This window comes from Lagopus muta, chromosome 17 (genome assembly GCF_023343835.1).
Source record: "Lagopus muta isolate bLagMut1 chromosome 17, bLagMut1 primary, whole genome shotgun sequence".
In the NCBI taxonomy this organism is placed as follows: Eukaryota; Metazoa; Chordata; class Aves; order Galliformes; family Phasianidae; genus Lagopus; species Lagopus muta.
Window position 1 is genome coordinate 12,385,582 of NC_064449.1, and position 22,582 is coordinate 12,408,163.

General features: G+C 41.4%; 1 protein-coding gene across 10 annotated transcripts in view; it reads left to right on the forward strand.

Moving 5' to 3' along the window:
- HIC2 (HIC ZBTB transcriptional repressor 2) overlaps positions 1-22,582 on the forward strand; it is a 74,784-nt gene that overhangs the window by 17,812 nt on the left and 34,390 nt on the right. For 2 of the 10 annotated variants that reach the window (XM_048964641.1, XM_048964646.1), the window contains exons 1-2: positions 5,169-20,985; positions 22,481-22,550. The exons of 2 other annotated variants lie outside the window; for them this stretch is intronic. The gene's annotated coding sequence lies outside the window, so the exon portion shown is untranslated. 6 more of the 10 variants (XM_048964644.1, XM_048964649.1, XM_048964647.1 and 3 more) reach the window with 4 other exon arrangements.

The following is a 22,582-nucleotide window of genomic DNA, read 5'->3' on the forward strand; positions in this document are numbered from 1 at the left end:
AACTTCTTACCAACCCATACTCAGCCCTGGGTCCATAGGATGGTTTTCAGAAAGGTCTTGTGGTTGTCTACTCTAAGCTTAGTTTGAAGTTCTTGCCAGACTCCTGTCTTACCAAGCATTTGAGGAATTGCATTTATTGTAGCGCCTGCACTAAGAAAGCTATGAGACGGAAACAAATATTCCTGCTCCAGATGGTGGTAAGCAGGAGCAAACAGTTACTTTCTGTGTGTTGCCTTGCTAAACTTAAAGACTTCCTTGAATTAAATGATGCAATAGCAAATTTTTCACAAAAAATAAAATGCTTGTAATCAGATAATGGCTGCTCTGGTTCTAGCAGTAACATGGCATTGAATATCTCTTGATTTGGCTTCCACAGTTCAGGGGTGAGGGGAACTGGAATGGTGTTTACTGAGCCAATAAACTTCTCACTAAACATAATTCATAGGCTCTAGCTGGCTAACAACCAGGACTTCAATGCACTAACAGTTGCCCTTATACATTTTAACACAAAGCTTTATTTGAAGTGAAAACTTCAAGAAAAATAAACTTTACTAGCCTCTAATATTATTCACCTCTGTAAGCCATGGGAGTTCTCATATCTAAGGAGTGTATTTTAAAATATTTCTTTTGCAGTCTAAATGTTAAAAGACTGCTTGCTCCAGAGATTGCCTCAGCATCATTTTTTGTTTGTTTATTTTGAAACATACAGGAAGCCATAAGTTTCTTTTAAAACAGCACTGTCCAGGGATTTTTTTTCCTTCTATATTCATTAAAGCTTAAAAGGAGTTTCTGCTGACCAATTGAGTGGTCTATGCAGTCAGCATTTCTTCAGTTAAAAGAACATGGTGAAGGGCTGAAACAAAGCTCTCTTAACATGCCAGTTTTGAAATTATTTCCATGACCTTTCTTATAGTTTTATATTTCCTCCTGAGAGCAGAGATCTTCATCTGAACAAGTTTATTTAAACACTTGCTATGTTATGAAGCAGGATTTCCATTCCTCTCCTCACAACTGACGACCTGTGCTTTTGCAGGTTCATTCAAGGAGTTCTCCTTGGTGCGCTACAGAGCTTAAGATTTGGAATGGTTTCAGATCTTCATCCTTTCTCTGTTTAGAGAAGAGTACTGTGTGCCATGTTTATTTAGTTTCTAATGAATGTGATTTAAATTCTTAAAGAATCCTTACTGTGGGTGAGTGGTATTTTTGCCCTCTGGTGCAATGGTAACTTGTACTGCCAGCCATGCAGTTTATTTTTAAGGTCTGAGAATCAGTTAATTTAGATTTCTGCTAATGGTTTTACCTTGTCCTGGAGACCTTGCCAGTTTGTCCTTTGGCTTCTTCTTTGGACTGATGGAGAAGCAACTGCCTGCCTCCTGTCAGATACTTTGAAGTCTGTAGATGAAAGATACCGTATGAATACAAAGTACTTGCCAATTAAAGTCAGTAAGTTATTTTGCTTGTACCTTGATGAAAAAAAACTTTCATGGAGGCTTACTATGAACAGATTTGCATGTGCACCAGTAGTTACTTCCCTCTTACTTAAGTCTTATGGAGTATCGTGTTGACCACCTCTCAGAAACATAAAGAGAGTTTAAATAACACAAAATAAAAGACTACTAAAAGAAATTTCTCATCACATGATACCTTAAGATGATACTGAGTAATATTTTGAAAAGGAAAGAACGCAACAACTATGCACCCAGTCATGAAAAGTTCCTGCTAATCAGTATCTCTTCTGTCTTCCAGGCATTATTTTCTGATGCAGAGCCAAACCCCATTCTATCAATGCATAGAAAAGTTCTATTACTATACAGTGATTTGATAAGATTATAGAATTAGCATTTTAGTCCACTGATGCAGACCTCTACTGTCCAAAGCCAACATTAAGTTATTAAATCAATTCTCGTATTTGTTACTTTAGTAAGCTAAAATAGCACTATTTAGATAACACTTGTCTAAACTTAAGTAAGTCATTCATCTGTACCTTAACCACACTCTTCTGCTGCTTTTAAAAACAAGCATAAATTCACTAGGTAGGTGTAGGCTTTGAGCTTCCTGGCTTTTTTTTGTTATTTAGTGTGGCAAGGTCTTCCCTGTTGGCTGTGTCTTGTCTGTTTAGCTCTGCTTTCTGTGCAGCAGATTGGCAGTGAAGAAATGAGGGCTCCAGTTGATAAATGCAGCATCAGCAACAGCTGCTGCTGCTTTCAAGAAGACTATCCATGAAGTAAGTTACAAGTGAGATAGTGCTTGGGCAGCTAATCTGCATAGACATCTATCAGCAATTCTTGCTAACACACAGATTGAGAGACCTGGATTTGAAGGTTAAACTGGCAGAAAGCCAAAATCAACAGAGAGAATTATTTTCTCTCTGTCAGAATGGTGGGTTTAAGTTTTCTCAGACTACAGTTGTCTTGGGGGACTTGGGAGCCTTCTGGCTCCTACACATTTTAGGAAGAGTGGACCTTGCAAAATGCCCATTTCAAGTATATATGCTATCCCAAGCCTCTAGCTATAGCCTGATACAAGCATTTATTATACGATTTTACTGGAAATGTGATGGTTTACTCAGAGGTTGCACAGAATAGGTTTCGTAGGTAAACTCTGTTGGACTCTTTTTAGCACAAATTATACAGAACAGTGAGTGATCTAGCCTGATGTGGAGGCACAATTGTGTCCAGTGAGATCCAAAATATTGCATTCTATATTAACTTGGGCTGCAGATCAGTTTTGCTCTGGCCCCTTGTTTTGTAAAACATTTACTTATATGAGAACATCCTGCTTCTTGTATGCATGAAGACCAGGATGAGAGCCGAACCCTGCACAAAGAACTCTTTGAAGACATAAAGGGCCATGCCCTGTTGCTGCATGCTTCCAGTGTAATGCTGTCGTGAGGGTACAGGGTCAGATGGAGAGGAAAAGCTATTTAATGGAGCTATGTGTTATTGGAACTTGTCATCTAACATTCCCTGCTTTCCTCAGTGTGTTCTCCCCCTTCCAGGGTGGAATGAAGTAATTGCCATACCAGTAAGAAGCCATGATCTGTCTATCTAGTCTGGCATCCTCTCTCCAAGACAGGCAAGCACCAGATGCTTGAGGGAAAGGTACAACTTCTAAAACAAACAACCAAGGAATAACTTGCCCATAAAGGAAGTTAGTGGTTGGCTTATGCCCTAAGGCAGAAGAGTTTTTAGCCTTTACATGAATCTTATATGTTAGCTGGGTTAATTTCCTTCATGTACAACATATTTGCAGTTAATCCATTCTTGTTGACTCCTGACTCCCTGAATCTTGAACTGGGGATTGAGAAGCCCCACAGGTCAGCTGCACCAGTGTACTCCAGTGGCTCTGTCTTGAACTTTCTGTGGGTCAGGGAAGATGACGTGTCGTATTGCTCCTCAGTGCATCACTGCCATTGTTGTCTACAGACCAGCAATCATTCCAGGCAGCTGTCATTCATACCTCTCCTCTCCTCTCCTCTCCTCTCCTCTCCTCTCCTCTCCTCTCCTCTCCTCTCCTCTCCTCTCCTCTCCTCTCCTCTCCTCTCCTCTCCTCTCCTCTCCTCTCCTCTCCTCTCCTCTCCTCTCCTCTCCTCTCCTCTCCTCTCCTCTCCTCTCCTCTCCTCTCCTCTCCTCTCCTCTCCCCTCTTCCTGTTTTTCTCATCGTGCCCCATCCCTTTTCCTTCCCTTTTCCTTTTTTCCTTTTCCCTTCCCTTTCCTTCCCAGTATAAATTGTGTTTTTCTGTGCACTTTTTCTGTAGTACTCAATGTTACATATCTCTATCCTAACTGTTCTTGGTTCTTTCCACTTCCGTCTGAACGGAAGTCTTTCTGCACTGTGCATGGTCCTGTGTTGTCTCATATATTCCCTGCATGCTACATCTAGTGAATGTAGTAAATGTCCTTGGTCTTTCAGTAGATTTTCCTGGAGGGGATTCTAAGAGACTGTATTTCAGGTGGTATTACCGAATGATATGATTTACCCTGTTTAGTGAAGTGTGACTGTATTCTTCCCTTCTCCTCCCTTGTAAGCACCAGAGCAGAAGAGCAGTTGATCAGTATCCCTTTTGCTAGCTGGACCTCTGTCGTCCATCTATGTGAGTGGTATCATTGTACAGACACGACTTTACCATGACTTGCCATTTCTCTTCTGTGAAATGATCTTTGCTGAGTACTTTTGATGAAAAACTGCACTGTCCATGCAGCTGAGTTGCAGTGTTGTATGGCCCTGCATGAAGCTGTAAGAGGTTTGGATTGCTCAGGTAAGATGGAAACAAACCAAATTACGTACAAACACCACAACATTGCTTCTAAAACTTGAGAGCAATCCTTTCTGGTAGAGGGGTAGATTTAGCCCATGGAAATGGCATAAGCTGAACCTAGATCCAGGTCCATAAGTAAACTGTTGCAGAGTTGTGGCTGGGATCCTTTGTCAGTCATTTCACTACATGAAGTAATGCCATGAATATTTCTTGTGTGTTGTTGTCTTTTTCCATTTTTCATTGTACCAGTGCCTTTTTCCTCATGTTTACCAGCTAATACTTTTATTCCGATCAACACAGATGCTCTTGTAAATTGAAACAAAAGAAAAATTCAAAGCCTGAGTTCTTCTGTGATTACTATTGTTATTATTATTTGGCCTGTTTTTAATGTAGTTTGAGTTTTGTGAACATGTATATTTAGAAAAATTGAATATATAATTTTAGTTAGCTTATTTTAAAGTGTGAGAGGCTGAAGGAACTTCAGCACAGAAATTCCCATGCCACACTGAACACCAACATAACAAGTAACTTTATTCTTTGTTCAGCTCATTCATCTCTGCATGGACACTCTTACTTAGAATTAAAATGCTTCTAATCCAATAAAAACTAAATAAAATTAAAGTTCCTTTTGATATTGAATGAGTGTTCCTATACAGAGATATAATGGAGTTTAGCTAATTCGCTTTAACTTCACAACTTCAGTTAATCTGAATTAAGTTTCCTAAGTCCTGCGTGTAAAGAAGTCTTTCTTTAGAAAGCTGCTCTTGTGGAAAGAGGGATGGACACAGCCCTGTCCCGAGGCATTTGGGTGTGCAGCTAGCTTCTTCCGGGAGAAATTCTGGGTATTAGCAAACTGTCTAGCACATCCTTTTCTTCTCCTTCAAGACACCTCTGTGCTGCCTCCTAATGTTGAAGTTTCTTGGCCATCACTCTGAATACTTGCTCTGAATATCTGAAGCTGAGGAAAAATTTTCAGCAACTACCGCTATTTAAGAATAGGGAAAGTCAAACTCATGTTAAAACTAACCAAGAATACACTCTTTGATTTGAAAGGGCTTACTGGATGTTTATTATCCAGGCCAGATAGAGAATGAGAAGCAAATTGTGGCCTCTCTCTGCAATAGCAAAAGTTTATACAGTAAAACCTGAGTTGAGTTGAACTTGGATGGAAAAGCCAAACCTTCAGCAAAATTATTTTCTTGGGTTGGAATTGGGCTCAGGGATTTGCTTCTGTACACACATGCTTTTCTGCTTGGAAGTCATCTTGTGGTCATGTTACACTTTTCTTATGAGAAGACAAACTGTTCAGCTGGGTCAGGTATGTCCATTTAGGACAAACACTGCTTAATGAAACTTGCAGTTTGCCAGATACAAGGAGTGCTGTACCATTTGAACTTTGCCTGCAAATTTCACTCAGTTCTATTTACGGCACTATTTTCCAACTGTTGGGAAATTGTTCATAGAATGCTTGTATTGTCTCATGGACTGCTGTTTTTGCCAAAAGTTGACTTCTTCTAGAATTTTTCACTTGGAAATTCAGTAGAGTGATCATGTATGCTATGAATAATAAGGAGGAGATAAAAGAGAAAAAATATTTTCTTTGAATCCAAATTTGAGCTGGATTACAGAAGAAGACAAATACAGGGGAAGTAGTTTTTTGTGGATCAGTTGATGAATTCATGTTCCTTCTACCTGGCTTTTCATGCCTGAAATGATGAAGACACTGTGCGTGTGTACTACAAATAAACTTAAAAACCTGATCTACAAACACCTCTGGCAAAGCACATGCTTAACTGAAACTTGCCTGGTGGAGGTTGACTCAGGGATGTAGGAAGGAGGTGGGGAAAGAGCAAGTGGGAGGAAATAAATGGAACCTGCTACTAGAAAAAAAGCCACTTGTTTGTGATTTTTAGGCTGTCCAAGCTCTTCACATCTCAGCTTTGGTAAATCCCTGCTGACTTTCTGGATGTTTGTCCTTGGCATGCATATGTATGTGTGTTATCAAAGCTGTATGAACACATTTACTCAACCTGGTAGAATAAGATCAGATATTTTAGAACTGTGGTTGATTCTCCAGTTCTAGAAATCCAAATATCTCCAGTTGACAGTCTCCAATTAATAAGACAATATAATTTCAACAAGTCCTGTCATCTTAATTAATTTTTATACATTCAATCCTCATTTTATGTTAAACGGACAGTACTTTTGATCTGCATAGAACCACAGGGTTTTGGGAAGATGGAGCTCTTTTGGGTTTAAATTTCCCTGGTGGTATCTCTAATCTGCACTGCTGCTGACTCAGAGCAGGCCAGTCTTGATTGCTTGCTTGTTTTTCAAAGATGTGTGAAAACATCATACATCTCTGAGGAGGGCAAATAGGTTTTCCACACTAGAGCTTGTTTATATCAGCCACTAAAAGGTTAAACACATTGCCCAGCTCTGAAGAAGCCTGTTTTTAGGAAGGCATTAACAAGAATAAAGTTATGCTGCAGACACAAGCTGATGTGCTTGCAGCAAAGATTGCAGGCTTATCAGTAAAGATAAACATGCAAAAGCTTCCAAATCTGTGTGCCCTGCCACATGTTTGGGGTCCTTTTTCAGAGACCAAAAGAAAATACAAGATATTCTCCAAGATAAATGCTACTCTGAAAAGGGCAGCCAGAAGGGAAATCAAAAACAAAAGAAACAGAGACCATGTATTACTACATGGTTTAGAACAGGTACAGGTGATATATTAGCTTACCTGATTCAAAATACTACTCGAGACCTTGCAGTACCATGTGGGTTGGCTCTTTCCACCCAATCATCAGCCTTTCACTAAGTGTCCAAATGCTGGGCAATGCTGTGTTTTGTTGTCCTCATTTACTTGCCATGGCTGATTTCTGCCTGTGGCTTCCTTCTGCTGAGCAATCTCCAGACTTTTCTATCCATTTGTTAGCCATCTCCTACAAATACTTTAATTTTTTTTTTTATAATTTTATTTTAATCCTGCTGCTGAGAAGAGGGGAATGGAGATAGTTTCTTTAAAAGAATGGAATAAAAATGCACAGTGTTGGCTACAGAATTTCCTGCTACAGAACAGATCTCCTGAGTTGTCTGCAACGGCAGTCCCAATCATATTATTAGGTACAAATACGGTGTAGCCCTGCATATATTGTGCTTGTCTTTATTTTCCTCTTCTCCCACTTCTATTGTCAGCATTACAAAACAGGAGATGCAGAAATCAAGCAAGTTGCCTTTCAGATCAAATTCAAGAGCCTGAAATTTAAAATGCAGAAATTATTCCAGATGGGTGAGTACGGGCACTCTGTTTCTGCCCAGGAAAGTCTGTGCTATTCTGAAATCTCAGCCTGGGTCCCTCTGTTTTGCCACAGCATCTGATTGACACCTACATGTGTGTGGCCCTTTTATACAGGGGTGGACTTAAGTTTGAAAATCCGGACATTTTTAGACTGTGAGAACAGTTGGTATGGTGTTTCCACTTGTATTTTAGTTTGTAAAAATTAGATTATTTAAAAAGAGAGTTTAGCAACTAACTACAAAAAAATCAGAGAGGTGAACAGATTGTAATCGTTATAATTAGTTTATCTCAGTAGAGTGATTCTTTGAATTTGAAAAGAGGGATTTGTACAATTTTAAAAACTCTTTTCAGCTTGCAATGTGATAGATAAAGTTAGTTCTGAGAATGTGAAAATGTGGGCTCCATGTGCTAAAGCACATTTGAAAAGAGGTGTGAGTGAAGGGGCCGAGGTTGGTGTGAACGTCAGACTTCCTGCCTTCTGCACTTTCTGTGCCACAGCTGTAGTATGTTTGTAGTGTGGCACTTCTTTTAAAAAGGGACTCTGAATTAACCCAGCCTTTCAGAAGAAGGCTAGCTGCAGCCAGAAATTCTGGCCCAATGCAGGATGACAAGAGGAAGAGCTTTGTTACTAGCTTGTGTTTGATCTCAGCTGCTTTTTTTTTTGCTCTCAGTAGCATGCTAATGATACCTGTGGGAGGTGAAAAATGACTGAATTCCTGCTAGGGTGTGGACAACTTTGCAGTTTAGTTCTTCTCCTCTAGTAAAAATTTTGGGGGCTGCCCCAGATACATAAAAAGGAACTTTTTCACAGAACTGTCTTCTGACTTACATCTGCTGAGGACTCTGAATCAGAAAGACAGTAAGCAATTGACTCAATTTGTTTTGTCTCCTTTCCCCCTTTCCCATGTTTGAAATGATGCGTATTTATGGGAAATGGCTGCCCTGAAAGTGTAGGACAAGTCTGAGCTGCCCATAAGCTATTTGCTTGCTACAGTTCAGATTTGCTTTGTTTATTTTGAAGCTTAAAGCTGAAATACTGAGTACACCCTGAATTGCCATTCTGTTTCAAATGCCAAAATTGCCACTTTGTCATTTTTTAGATGTAATTCTCCATGTATTACCCCACTCCTGGTATCAGAGAAACCAGTCTGGGTGGGTAAACTGCACCCTGGTCAGGAGAACAGGGCAACAGTGAAACAGAAGGGTGACAAATGTGGAGGCAAACATGCCCCACTTTCTAGTGCTTCCCAGGCAGAAGGTCTGAAAGTCTTCGATAAGGAATGGAACGAGACCCAAAAGGATGGGTGGGCCCCCAGAGAAGGTGATCTGTGTGCTAAAATATCTTGCTTCAGCTTTGCAAGGAGCAGTGTGCAACTGCTTCAGAGGGAGGGCTAGCTGTGGTTTGTGGTTTAGGGAGTTGACACAAATAGTCTTTGGACCCTTTTTATGGGCCTGCGAAGGAGAGAGCTGCTCAGGGAACTGGAGCCTATTCTCCTTGATTTCTTGCTTAGCAGGTTCAAGGCTGTTTTCAGCGCAAGCAATCATGGCTGTCAGAAAACCTCCCAGCTTAAGAAGTAGGGTTTAGCATCCTGCGTAGCTTATGCTATGCTGAAGTTAGATTATGCTCGACATGTCTGTAATTAAACACTTGGGTTTGAGTTTCTGTCTTTAAACAACTGTTGCAAACCAGCAGTGAGTATTGTGGCAGGCATCTACGACAATGTTTCTGTGCCAAAGAACCACAGGGTAGGCTAGGCTTTTTTTTTCTTCTTTCAGTCAGTGAACTGTGTAACTTTTTTTGTGGACAGAAAATACAGAGCAGTGTATTGACCTTCATTGCTGATCAAACTTCAGTTGCACCCAGATATAACTGATAGCAGGTCTTACCTGGATTTACTTTCTCTCAATGCACGTAGCTGGTCACATGGAGAGGAAATGAAATACCTCAGTAATGTATGCAGCAGGAATGCCTGGATGGAATAAAGAAAACAAAGTGTGTCAGAAGGGAAAAAGCACTGCAAATCTTTCAAAATCAGTAAGTGAAAATTTCTATTGTTCAAATATTTCCTTCTGCATGAAAGGCTGATGCTATACCTGATAAAAGTCATCCAGGTAGAGAAACAAAAATATCAGCATGCCTAATGAGTAGTACTGTGCTCCTTGTACTTGGCAAAGCATTGGTTATGCTAATCTCCCAGTGTGCTTTCCTTCCGATGGAATGTTTTTCTATAGGGATGACCAGAAGTAATCTTAGTGATATCACAAATAAGTCTGTTTGCTTAAGACAGCATATATACATCTTATAATGATTTGGTTGTGTGCCTCCTTTGTGGGAGGATCCCTGAACTTATACAGAGAGGAACAAGTTCTAATTAACTTAATTCTGGGAACAGGAGGTGGTATGACCTTTTCCAAAGCAATTCTTTCAGACTAGAGTTTATGGAGAAGTATTTACTAGACCTGATGCCCGAGTTTCCTACAAAAACAATACTTATTCCCTAGAGTGGCTGAGGAAGAAATTAATCTGTCCCTCTGGTTTCGGTTCACAGTTCCTTGCCTAAAGATTGCTGGCACTGTGGCAAGATCTGCGATACTTGGTGTCAATATACGGTTCTGTTTTCTATCTTATCTTTTAGCAGAACATAGCAAGTAGATCCAAGTGTTTATAGGCTGTTGTTTTGGTGACCACTCAGCTTGTGTTGTGAGCATCCAGTCTTTACTGGAGGAAATTAATTTTGGGGGCTTTTTTTCTTCCCTTGGATATCAAGATGTTGTCTGCCCTGGGCATCTTCCAAATTCCTCCCCTTTTTGACAAGTAAATGTTAAGTATCCTTAACCCCATCCTGCTATCTGGTTGCTGCACTCTCTCTGAGCGGTTCAGGAACACAATTACAACCACTCTGAGGTACCAATGCTGTTCAATTTTTGTTCTTGTTACCAGTACTGAGAAATGTGTTCCAGTGGCCCCAGGGTAGACAAATCCAGAGGTAGCCACGGCATAGCTTTAGCAGCAACTGTGAAAAGCAAAAGCTGTGGAGACCTAGCTGGGATCAGCTGGACATGGGACCATCGTTGTTCTCCTGGTGAGAAACTGAGCTGCATGCAGGCCTCACAGAGCAGGCAGGACTCTCTGGCTGGCCACATCTCCAGTTTGCAAAGCTTCCAGGAAGCCCTGGCTGCTGCACAGTGGGCAGAAGGTGACTGTGAAGTCTCACTAGTCTGAGAGAGGTAAGAAGTCAGCCAATGAGACAAAATTATCTTCATGATCCTTAGTTCCTGCTCCCTGTCGTCTTCTAATGTTTCAAAAACAAGCAAACAAGCAAACAAACAAACAAACTCAAAAACTAACAAAGCAACTTTTCCCAATTCCCCACCATTGCCCCCAGGAACAAGCCCCATAGGTTTACTGAACCCTTCAGAGAAACAAACATAAGCACCTCTTTGGAAAACAGTGCAGAGGCCCACGGCCATCCCGCATTTCTGAGGAGGCTGTGGCTTCTTTCTGCTCCTGCTGGGCCTGGTCACAGCTCCCCAGGCAATGGGACTCACGCCATGGGGCTGCGCCAGCACACCCAGCACTGTGCCCTCCCCGAACCCATCCAGAGCCATGCTTTGTGCTTGGTGTGCTTGGGAGATGCTTAGGAAAACAGATGCGGCACCTTTACCATGCAGCATTCTGCTCCATAGCTGAAGTGTTGCCAGGTTATCCCCATCTCATTAACATAATGGAGGAAACAGCTGCCACATCCCCATCCCACTTCTTGCCAACACACTGCCACCAGGGCAGGAAATGGTTTGGTAATGAAGCTAGGTAAGGGGGATTTATTTAGATCAGAATTGAGTGAAAATCTCCATTTCCCAGTTGGTTTGGCCCCTATTTACAAAGACCTATTGCTATATGTACATAGAAGAAAGATCTACATGACTGAAAATGTGCCCTGCTAATATTAAAAGGTACACTGTGGAATTTTGCCTAAGGATAAAATGTAATTTTAATTGAAAGCTGCTGTAACTTGATAGGGAATATCAACAACAGTCTTGAGGATCTACTTTAACAAATAGTTAAACACAGAGGCAACTCCCACCACTCCGTCTCTCAGAGCTACATGCCCTCTTTGATCCATCCATGATGCTTATGATTCCTCAGGGACACACACACTGCCAATAGGCAATGCTCATTAATATTTATATGATGCCTTCCATCTGAAGATGTGCGCTTTGAGATTATTAATTAAAACTATTTCACAAATCCATGAGATTTAACTCAATTTTTCACAAAACTGAGACCCAGCGAGTTTGAATATCCTGTCATGAGGATGGAATGAGATGAGGAAAGACAAAGCTTGCGAGCATGGACTCCTATCATGCTGTATTTATTTGTATTTCATGGGACAGTAAGATGCACATGTATCTGTAGTACCTTGGCAATACAAAAAAGGTGAGCAAAGGGAACTTACTCCTTTTTGGTTCTTCACACTGTATTTGGCCGCTTTTTAAAAGCTTCTTTAAAAACACAGCCTGGGAATGACTTGCCAGCCATGCAGACAAGGGAATGTGTTAGACTCTTTGCTGGCATGCTGTGTTTTAGTTCCAGTATAAGGACAGACAGAAGAGATGGGGGGCTTATAATTCAAGCCTGACATGGGCACTCCCTTCCTGGTCCTTCCTGGTGCATATGGAAGGAAAGAGCTTGGCTGAGCGTGACTTTGATAATGGAGGGAGGGCTTGCTACGCGATTAAACCAGTTCACTGTAAACACCTAAGTTGCACAAGTGGCTCAAACTTTGATCTTTTATGCTGAGGAAAAGAAATCTGAGACTGCGAAACCTGCCCTCAGTTACAAACAAGGAGGTGGACATTACTCAAACCCAACTTGGGAAATATAAATACAGATAAATGAGATCAAAATGGAAAAAACATTTCTTCCTTCTTCATCCTTTGCTGCCTGGTGTAGTCTGCATGCACCATGGGCTCCTACTCTGACTTGTCTAGCTCTGTTTGTGAAAGCAGGCTCCAATCCCACACCTGAAACGCCCAAATCCAAATGCTCCCAAATACTGTCTGGGATAAGGTTTAAGCCACAGGTGCAATTAAGCTTTTAAGTGGTAAGCCTATTTGGTTAGGGGCACACCTAGAGCCTAAAACATGCCAAGAGGAAAACGATCAGTCTTTCAAATTGACAGGCGGTTCCCAAAATACTGCTTGAAGGGTTAAGAAGAAGCTACAGCATTCGTAATTCTCCTGGTATTTATTGTAGCATGTATCTGAACAAGTTTTCTGTGGATGCATCTGGCTCCCCTAGTGAAGTGGGACTTGTTTTCAATTACGAATCTGGCAATGGATTGTCAAAATGATGGTGTTGCTAAGGCCCTGGGCACACTTTTCTTTGCCCTCTTTTCTTTTCCTCACACCCTCCTTCCCAAATCTGCCTGAGCAAACACTGAGCAAAAGAAGTTTCACAAGAGTATATGATGCTGTTAGTCTGGAGTCTCTTTTCCTATTGGCATTTAGAGCTTTGATTAGATTTTTAGAGGAAAAGTATCATAGCGTGTTGTTCGGTACAATATAGATTGAATATTTTACAATGGGAATGTTGGTGGACATTCAACAATCATATGGAAAATAATGGGTGTAAGACATGGGATATTCCTTGGCATCCTGATTTCTTTGCACCGTGTCATGTCATACAGTTGCACTTACAATTACTGGGACAACATCAGAGACCTTTGCTTTGCATAGTCTTGAGTTCTCTGGCAAGGATTTAAGCGTGGAACATTAAGATGTGTTAGTGAACATGTCCTAATTAGTATCTACCTTGGCTACCACATGCTTAAAGGCTGTAAGCCTTGCTTACGCTGTGCCTTTCAAACACGTTCAACAATATAGCATTTTATCCTAGTCTAGACTAAGTCTTAAGGGTTACGTTGTCTAGTCAACCAATCACCCCTTTCAATACGAAAACTGCTTTGCTTCAGGATTGTTTCTGTGCCTGCTTTTTCCTCTTTGCTTTCTCTTTTCTCCTCCTTCTCTCTGCATACCTTCCCTGCAGCAACTCCTGTTCCATCTGCTGTAATGTAAGCATTAACTATTTAATTGCTGATTAGGAAAATCTCATCACGTGGGCTTTGGAATGACACCAGAGTGGGAAGAGTGGGGTGGGGGTCAGAGGAAGGAGATGCGTAAGTTCTCAGCTCTATATCGCAGTCAGCCTGGCAGGGCATTAGTAATTTTTGATGCATGGGGCTGTTTAAAATCTCTTCCATCTAATGGGTAGATCTGTTGAATGGGATTTAGATGTAAACAAGTCCTTGTCATCGTTATCTGCTGAACTTGCTATTTGACCTTGAGTGAGATGGGCTTGGCCTTTCTTCCCTTCAGTGGATAGAGGACAAGTACTGCGACTAACCTCTCAGATTCTTGAATGTAGAAAACATACTTGCGAATGATTAGTGCTTTTCCTGTATGATAAAATACTACATTTTAAAAATCTTGTTCCCCGTGTTTTGTACCAAGTTGCAGATGGAGAGATGATCTGCAATTCTCAAAACAGCGAAAGCCCTTTTAGTTCTATGTCCCCAAGCAATCATGTGTGGGCTTTTTCCCAGCTGACTTGTTTCACTGTGTGATGCACATTCAGCTGGTGTCCCCCTTCTCTCCCACTGACATCAGCTATTCTAAGCATTCTCATGTTATCAGCATTTCGGCTCCTCTTTGCATTTGCAGTACCTAGTTGCCACAGCAGCTGTACTCCATAGCATAGTACTGAAGAAAATTTGGCAGAGTCCTGGGGAGACTGTGGGTGATAAAGGGAGAGAAGGTCTGCAGGTGGACTCTGCTGCCCACACAGTTGATCTCTGCTCTGGCTAGATGTAACAGCCTGTTTCTCATTTGGTCTTGCAGAACCAAATGATAAACCAAATGAGTTGATGTGGAGATGGGAGTTGGACCTATTCCTTTCTGTCATGAAAGAGGAAGAACTGAAATATTTTGGTAATTAGAGAACTAATGAAATTACCATTGTAAATGACAAGAAAGTGGTATTCTTAGCAATTAACAAAGAAAAGCATTTTAGTCAGACTGAAACTGTCTTCTTGTTTGTATGGGGATTTTATTGCTTGCAGATGTTTAATTTATGTAAGCAATTATTATTCTGGAAAGCTGAAAAATTATTTATATATATGGAAAAAAATCCTTGTATTTCACTCCAGTCAGGGAGTAAGCACTTGCACAATGCAACCTCAAAGTCCCCACAAAGACCACAACTGGCATTTCTGATACTTTCAAAGAGCGGATGGGTCTACATGTAGGAGAGCACAAAGGAGAGGGTAAGCATATGTATCGGCAAGAAAATAAAGGAAAACATACCTTTGTCAAAAGAGACACAAACGTGCCAAAAAGCTTGTCATGCTGTCTGCTTTCATAATAAACAATCCCCACCTCCTTTCCCTCATTGCCATTCCAAAGAAGTCCAATTCCATTTAAAAGACACCCTTAGAGATCACGTGCCAACAGGCCAAAGCTGCTAGCCCTTCTGCAAAGGCAGCTCAAACTACTGAAATAAAGCAATCTAAATTGAAATTAATTCAAAATTAAATTAATTCAAAAATAATTAAATTCCCAAAGCAGCTGCCTCCCTGACATCCTGGGTCAGACTCTGATTTCAGTTTTGCTTCTGCTAGGTAGTATCATTGCTACAGTGAACTGAAATCAGGGTCTGCTAATCTTCACTTTGGGTTGCCCATTGGTAATCCATGTGTTTTCTGTTACTTTTGTTGGAGCAGACCCACCCTCTCCCTTTAGACTGTAGTTATTTATTTGGCCTATTTTTTGTCTGCTGGTCATTTGAAACTATACCTCTTGCCTATCAGCAACAGTTGTTTTGCTAAGTGACTACCTAAAATGAGAGTTCCTTTTGCAAATGTGTATTTTAGACACTGCCACCAGAAATTCAGTGGTTCCCTTCCCTCCCCACCCCTCCCATCCCCTTCAGCTGTTTCAATTTCAGGACACATGGCTTAAATAAGTGTATGCACGGAGTTTGCAAATGGCTTGGATGTCAGGGGAAATTGGATCACACAATGAAAGATCAGAACCCAGCCACCAATTCGTACAACAGGACTTCGCAGCTTCCTTGTGTTCATTGTTGTCTCAGCATAACATCTAGTGAAGAGCATTTCTCACGTGCCCTCCCTTAAAAATGGTAATGCAACTGAAATGAGCAGGTGGAGGAATGTCACCATTTGGCTGGTTGTCAGCCTTTGCTTTCTGTGGTACCCCCCAAGGGCTGTGGGTATCGGGGTGGAGAAGGGCCTGCACACCTTGTTGTGCCTTCTTGCTTACGTTGGAGAATCTCCAGCTTATCCTGCCAGTGCAGTGACTGCATGTGGAGGAGGGGGAGAGGTTGTGTTGCAACCTCTGAGAAAATTAGTTGTCTCTATTTTATCTTTTGCAGCTGCAGCACTTTTTTTCCCCCTCATCACCCCCTTCTCCACCCCCTGTGCAAGTAGTATGGTATGTCTGAACCATATCCTTCAAAACCAGTTTTCTAAGCAGATTAGATGGGTAGCAGAGACAGCTATGCAATCAGGCAAAAATGTGCACTCAAGCCTTCATTTTGTGCAGTGGCTGGAGCAGTGTCTACCACCTGGATTTTTTTCTTCATTCTCTCCCTCTCCTGTTATTGCACAGTGCTGTGTTATGTTGCTGTTGTAGTATTTGAAGTATGTTGCTTAAAAATAAAATGCTCATTCTGGTTTATTAAATATATAAAAAATAGAGAGGGGAATGAAATTGGTCTCTGTGGTAATGTTCATTAACATGAAATCAAAGCATACTCCCTGGCTTCGCCATGCAAAGTGATATTTTCTCCTACTAGCTGTGCTCAGGGGTAATCTGGGGATTATCTCAGGCCTTCCAACACCAGGCCTCCTCTGGCTGCTCTGGAAAACCAGCGGCTAAGTTTACTGCTCTCTGAGTTCAGTATGCTCTTGTGGACTGCAACTGTGAGTGAATTTGGTCTCTTGCTACCTCATATCTCTCAGTGCTCCCTACTAGTCTTGTTGCACGCTAGGAATCTGACAATAATGGTCTTCACCTGCTTTGAGATATCATGAAAACTGTTAAGCATTGGTGTTAGTTTCACGTCTGGTCTCTTGTAGGACAACGAGCTGAATTTAGGGCTAAGCTCTTCGCGCAAGTTTGTAATCTCAGAGCTCCTTCAGTGTGGGTGGAAAATTGGGATAGGTTAGTATACTCAGTGGCAGATCTGAGGAAAAGAGAGTTGAGTAATCTTTGGCTTTCTTCCAGGAGAGGAAACGAAGCAAAGTGTTCCAGAAGCCATTTGTAGCTTCTTTGGAAGACAAAAAAGAGCCCTGAGCAAAATGATCCAGAAATGTTTTTCACCTGTGTCCTGAAAAACATGGTGCTTAAGAGGAAGGAGAGACTCCACTGATTAAACTAGAAAAGAGAAAGCTGGGATTGAGGTTTGGGAGGAGAAGAGAGAAGAGAAAATGAACCCTATATTTCCCACATAACTCACAGGAAGGAAGGAAGAACAGAAACACACACTAAAGTGTGTGGTACAAAAGAATACCAGAAGCCCAGACAAATGAGGTTATACTTGAAGTCTTGATAGGAAAATGAGCTTTAACGTGTTGTCATAATGCATTTGTTTACCTTCTGCTGATTTCCCAAAAGAACTACTTTGAGAAGTTGTGAAAATTTCAAGATTGGATCTTACTGGCATAAAGGGGGGAGAAAAAGTGAGTGGAAAGCTGATTGGATGTATCAACCACAGAAGTGATGAGATATGATCATAAAGAACTCCGGTTTTAAAACACAAGTAAAGCACGACAGACACTTTTCATGCTGGAGTCCAGCTTCTTTGGTTGCACAGCTATCCCTATTACAGGGGCAACTTTTAGTGAGTTCCCACCACAGCCACGCACCATCTGTTTGAATCTTTCAGAGAAAAGGTTATTCCCCTTTTATTAGGTGTGACAGATTAATGTCTTTGAGGGCAGATCACTGTTGGGCTAAATCTTTATTTGGTTATGATTCCATTTAACTATAAAGCAGTCAGAAGGTTATGTGTTTTAAAAAGAAGTTTCTTGCAGTTTCCAACACTGAAGCTACCGGCGAAGTGCTTCTCTTTTCTCAAAAAGTAAATCAAAGCCACAGATGCACACGCACTCAGCCTTCTCACAGATACACCTACCTAAAATAAAAACACATTACAAGACAATCTCTATAGATTCTGCAGCAAAACTGCTAAATTAACTTCCTGTGAATGCACACTTCACCTCACAGTGAATCCTTCCCCTTTGTTTGGTGCATGAGTGGGTGGCACTCCAAACATCTGGGGCAGAATTCAAAGCCTTCAGCTCCATCAGCACTTGTTTCTGCCTAACTGGCGTAAGAACCATGCCCACTCCTCAGCTAGAAGCAGCAAGATTCAGACATCTGTTGCAAAACCTCTACTTCAATCCTTGTTTGAACTAGACATTACACTTGGTTGATGAACTCCACCCTGTGGTTCTTGGGTCATTGCAGGAGCTGTGTATGAGGCAGAGGGGTGCTGATATTGCTGTAATTTGATTTGAGTTTTCCTTTGGAGTGGCTTTTTCGGGGGGAAAAAAAAAAAACAGTTTCCTTGAAATAGCAGGTGTTTTTTCATAGAAAAATCTAATTCTAGACTTCTATTCATCTGTGGAATTAATAAACATGCTCTTTAACAGAAATATTACACTACTGGGTCTTCGCTAACTGAATGGGAATACCTCCTTATTCTGCTTTTCTTTAGCAAGTCTAAAAGGTTTGACTCAGAATCTGTTCAAAAACTTGTGCTGTATTCATAGCAGTGCACAGCTGCTCAGAGAGCAGTGGTCTGACAGACCCATCCTCTTCTGGACTCCAAGCCTTTTCCTTCCCACATGCCACTATGGCTGTCTCTGGAACCATGAGGCACCTCTGTGCTATGCAATTGCCTTCCATGGAGACTGAGCCGGAGGTGCAAGCAGGGTTATCAGGCTGTCAAACTGCAATGACAGTGAGGCTGTGCACAACGGTGGGAATAAAAACAGTTCAAGCATACTGACTCAGAATAAAATTTCTTAGGTCAGGCCACCAAACCAAAATGAGCCAGCGCTGGTTTCAGTGAAGTTAAAATATTCCATTTCAAATGGAGACAAATGCACTGAAGTTCATGAGTTCATGAATAGGTTTCTCCTTTTTTTTTTTTTAAACTTGTGAAGTTCAATCTACAATGAGTCTCTAATTTCAGTTTTTCTCCCTGATTTGGGATGAGAGCAAATGCTGAAATACCAGACTGAATTTCTTCCTGCCCAGGGAGAAGGCAGCTGATGCGTATGAGCACCTATTTTCAGGGTTAGTACAGCTGACTCTGAAGATTTGCACATTGGAGCGGAGAAGGTAATGGTGAGCAGATAGATGATGGGGCGGGGGAGTGGGCAGACAGCAGGAGATGGGAATGAGAAGCTGCAACATGGGATATAACAGAAGAGAAAGGAGAGAGCAAAAGTTTCTGCTTAGCTGCCTGGGCTGTAGGAACTTCTGCATTGCTCTGGCTTTTCACTATTGGCCAGTGCCTAGAACAGCACCTTCAGTGCTGCTGAGCGACCAGCAGAAATGCAGCCGGTGCCACACTGAGGGCTCCCTGCAGTGAGGGTGAGAGGCAGAGACCCGAGCTCAGCCTGGCAACCATCCTGCAGTGCCATGCAGTTTCAATTCTGCTTTACGAAGCAGCCAAGCCCTTCCACACTGATAGAGCTGTGGGGCAGCAGGACTGGACTGTGAGCACGCTGCTTGGGGCACCACAGCTCTTGCAAGCTAGATAGTCTTTCTGCTACTAAATCTTTTTTTGCAAATGGAACAGAATACTCATCTCTGGTATGCCTGAGAAGAAGCACTGGTTCCTATACCTAACACACTGCAGTGTTTATTATGCTGATGATTTTCTTATTTGACAAGGTTCTTAACTTTTTTTTTAAGTATGCCAAATTGATATACTCTGTCCATCAGCAATGCCTTCCTGGAATGAGTAGCTAATTATAGAGCAGGACTTGTGAAAAGACAACCCGTGTTGTGCACAGAACAGGTTTCTCCAGTATTTACTGCCTACATTACTGGTCAAGCTTCCCTGTAAGTAATAGTCAAATAATGGGCCTGGGTCCTTTTGTGAATGGTTTAAGCCTGTGTGGTCCTTCTTTGTTTGAACAGCCCGTGGTTCCTGAAAGCTCCTGCATGCACTGTTCTGAGCAGCAGAGCCCGGTGGTACCAGCTGCTTCTGACTAAAACAAACATTCACACGTGACATTTAAAAAAAAAAATCCAATTTCAAAAATGTATTTGGTTTTCCTTATTCCCTCATTTTTCAGCCCTTTTTATATCATTGGAAACATTTAGAAAATGAACACATTCAGCTTTTATTAACAAGCTTTTTTTTTTCTTAAAAAAAGTAAAGCTTGAAGAGCAAAGAGAAATCTTTCCTTCAGAAATAAAGAAGCAGCCAGTGTTTGGAAATACTTTAACAATAGACCATATGGGAGTCCCAAACTATTAAGCTTCATTATTCAGAAGGCAGAAAATGTGGTTTGATATTCAACTGATATACAGCACAAATGAGAGCCACAAACTCGGCTCCCTTGAGCTGGGATTCAGATGTTCTCCTGAATATAATAACTAACACTTTGGCCTAGTTCCATAGAATGCATCCAGCCTGCTGGTCACAAGCCAAGAAACTGTAGGCTCTTTTTTTTTTTTTTGTCTTCCCCTCTCTTCTCCAAAGTACTTTCCTGCCAGCATGAGCTTTTGACCTGAATATAAATTTCCTGATATTAGATGCATATAGAAAATGGGAGGGTGCTAGTAGTGCACAGCAGTGGAGCTGTGTGTGCGTGTATGTGCATTTGGTTTTCCTCAGCTTTAACAATAAAAATGTTTTCTCTCTGTGATGTGCTGCTGGTCATAGGTGGGAACTTCTTTGTTCCTGTTTCACTGTTTGTTTCTTATAGCTTCAGGAGCAGGTGAACATCTTATGGAGTTACTGTGAAATGATGCCAGAGACCATAAGAGTGAAGAGTTTGTTGGATAGAGAGACTGGAAGTGATTTCAGTTGTTTCATTGCTATTGTTTTTCCTGATCTGTCTTGTGTATATTTATAATTGTCCTTTTCCCTTTCTTTCACTTCTTTTCACTACTTTCTCACCTATGGAGAAAAGAACCCATAAAAGTTGCTTATAAAACGCTACGTACGTGAACTAAGATTGCATGTCTGCAAGGACAGGGAGAAAGTTACCCAGATACCATGACCAAGTATTGCAGGCTGGATCACCTGTTAGGTTTTGACAAAGGATCCCTGATTCCCAGTGCATGGGATGGAGCAGCTTTGTCAGTGTGAACATGGGAGGTGAGAGATGAATAAGGAATTACAGGGGTACAAGAAATGGTCTGGTGGATATGGCAGATGAACAAGATTTTTCTTGGATTTTTGTGCTAAATGTATACTGTGTATAATGTATATCCATGTATATCTTTAAGTAACATTTTGCCCAGTCTTGTGTCAGTCATCCTTACTAGGTTGGCTCTTATCTTCTCCAGCATCTCAGAATCTGAAATCAAGCAAGGAGCCTTCTCCATGGATCTGTGATTTCCCCTGAGTAAGCTGGAAGCTTCCAGCATTAAGTTACCTGGCACTCTACTCTGTAAATGTGATGAACCCAATCAAAACTCTTCACTTTATGTTTAAGTCCAGGATCGCCTGTAATGCAGAACACTACAGAGTATATAAATTATGCAGTCTGCTTGTGAAGTTTAGTTTTGACTTCTGTCTTTCCTCCATTTCTCTTTCCAATTGTTCGTGACAGCTGAAATTTTCCATGTTTTTGTTTCAAGCTATGTGCAGGTTTTCTTCCTTTGGGGAAAACTGCAGCAAAATCAGTGTAGTACAATTTTCAACCTCCTTTGACTTGCACCTACATCTGTTTGGTGTGGGGAGTGGAACTTTATCATAAAACTGTTTGATTTATTTAATGTATTCAATAAGCATCCAAGGTGTGCCAGGTACTTTCTCAGCCTTTTTGGATGAGAAATCTTGCAAGCTAAGAACTTAATAAACAAAGAAGCTACAGAACTCAAATCTTCGCTGGTGTTAAAGTCTCCATATATCTAAGGAATAAACCGAGTTTGAACAAAGCAGATCCAGAGACTTGTAAGGAACAATATGTCACATGCAAGTACTGATGAGATCTAACATTATAGGAACAACTATCACGTATCTGAGTTGCAACAAATAGTTGAGTCCATACAGCAGCTCTACTTCTGTTGCAACTGCTAGCCTATTTCTATTGATGAATCCATTACTGTGATTACATGATGCTGTCTAAGGCCACATCTAAACAGGGTCATTGATTCAAACCAAGGTAAGTGTATGGGAACTGCTGGGTCACGGCCTGAACCTCTGATTGATCACCTGAGGCGAGCCATGAGTCAGCCAGAGGAGCACAGGTGAAGGCAATTCAATTCACCTGTGCTGCCGGAAGGGGTGGAGCCAGGCTGCACCTCTCCTAGACCTATTGAAGAGCTGACTACCAGTGGGGAAGGATCTTGTCTGGAGATCCCTCCTTCTGGCGTTTTGTGGTGAGCCCAGCATAAGGGTAAGCCTTCCATTTATTCTCTCTTGTTATCGTAGTTCACTTCGCTTAACTCTCTTGTTTATTTTGTGATTGTAACATCTTGATATCCATTGATTATACAGTAAGTTACAAGTCTGAGTGGACAAGCTGTTCCCGATTAACTTCATCATCCTAACAAAGAGGTGATTGGGAATGATTAATAGGGAATAGCTGTTCTGGAATTATCCTTTTTTAAGACAAACCCTTACTCTTTCTATGATTGCATTCTAGGAAGCTATTCTGTACTGAATCAGCATGGGATAGAGTGCCTAGAAGATGTTCAGACCAAGCACAGCTAGCGGTGAGTGGGGCAATATACACTGGGATGCCCTG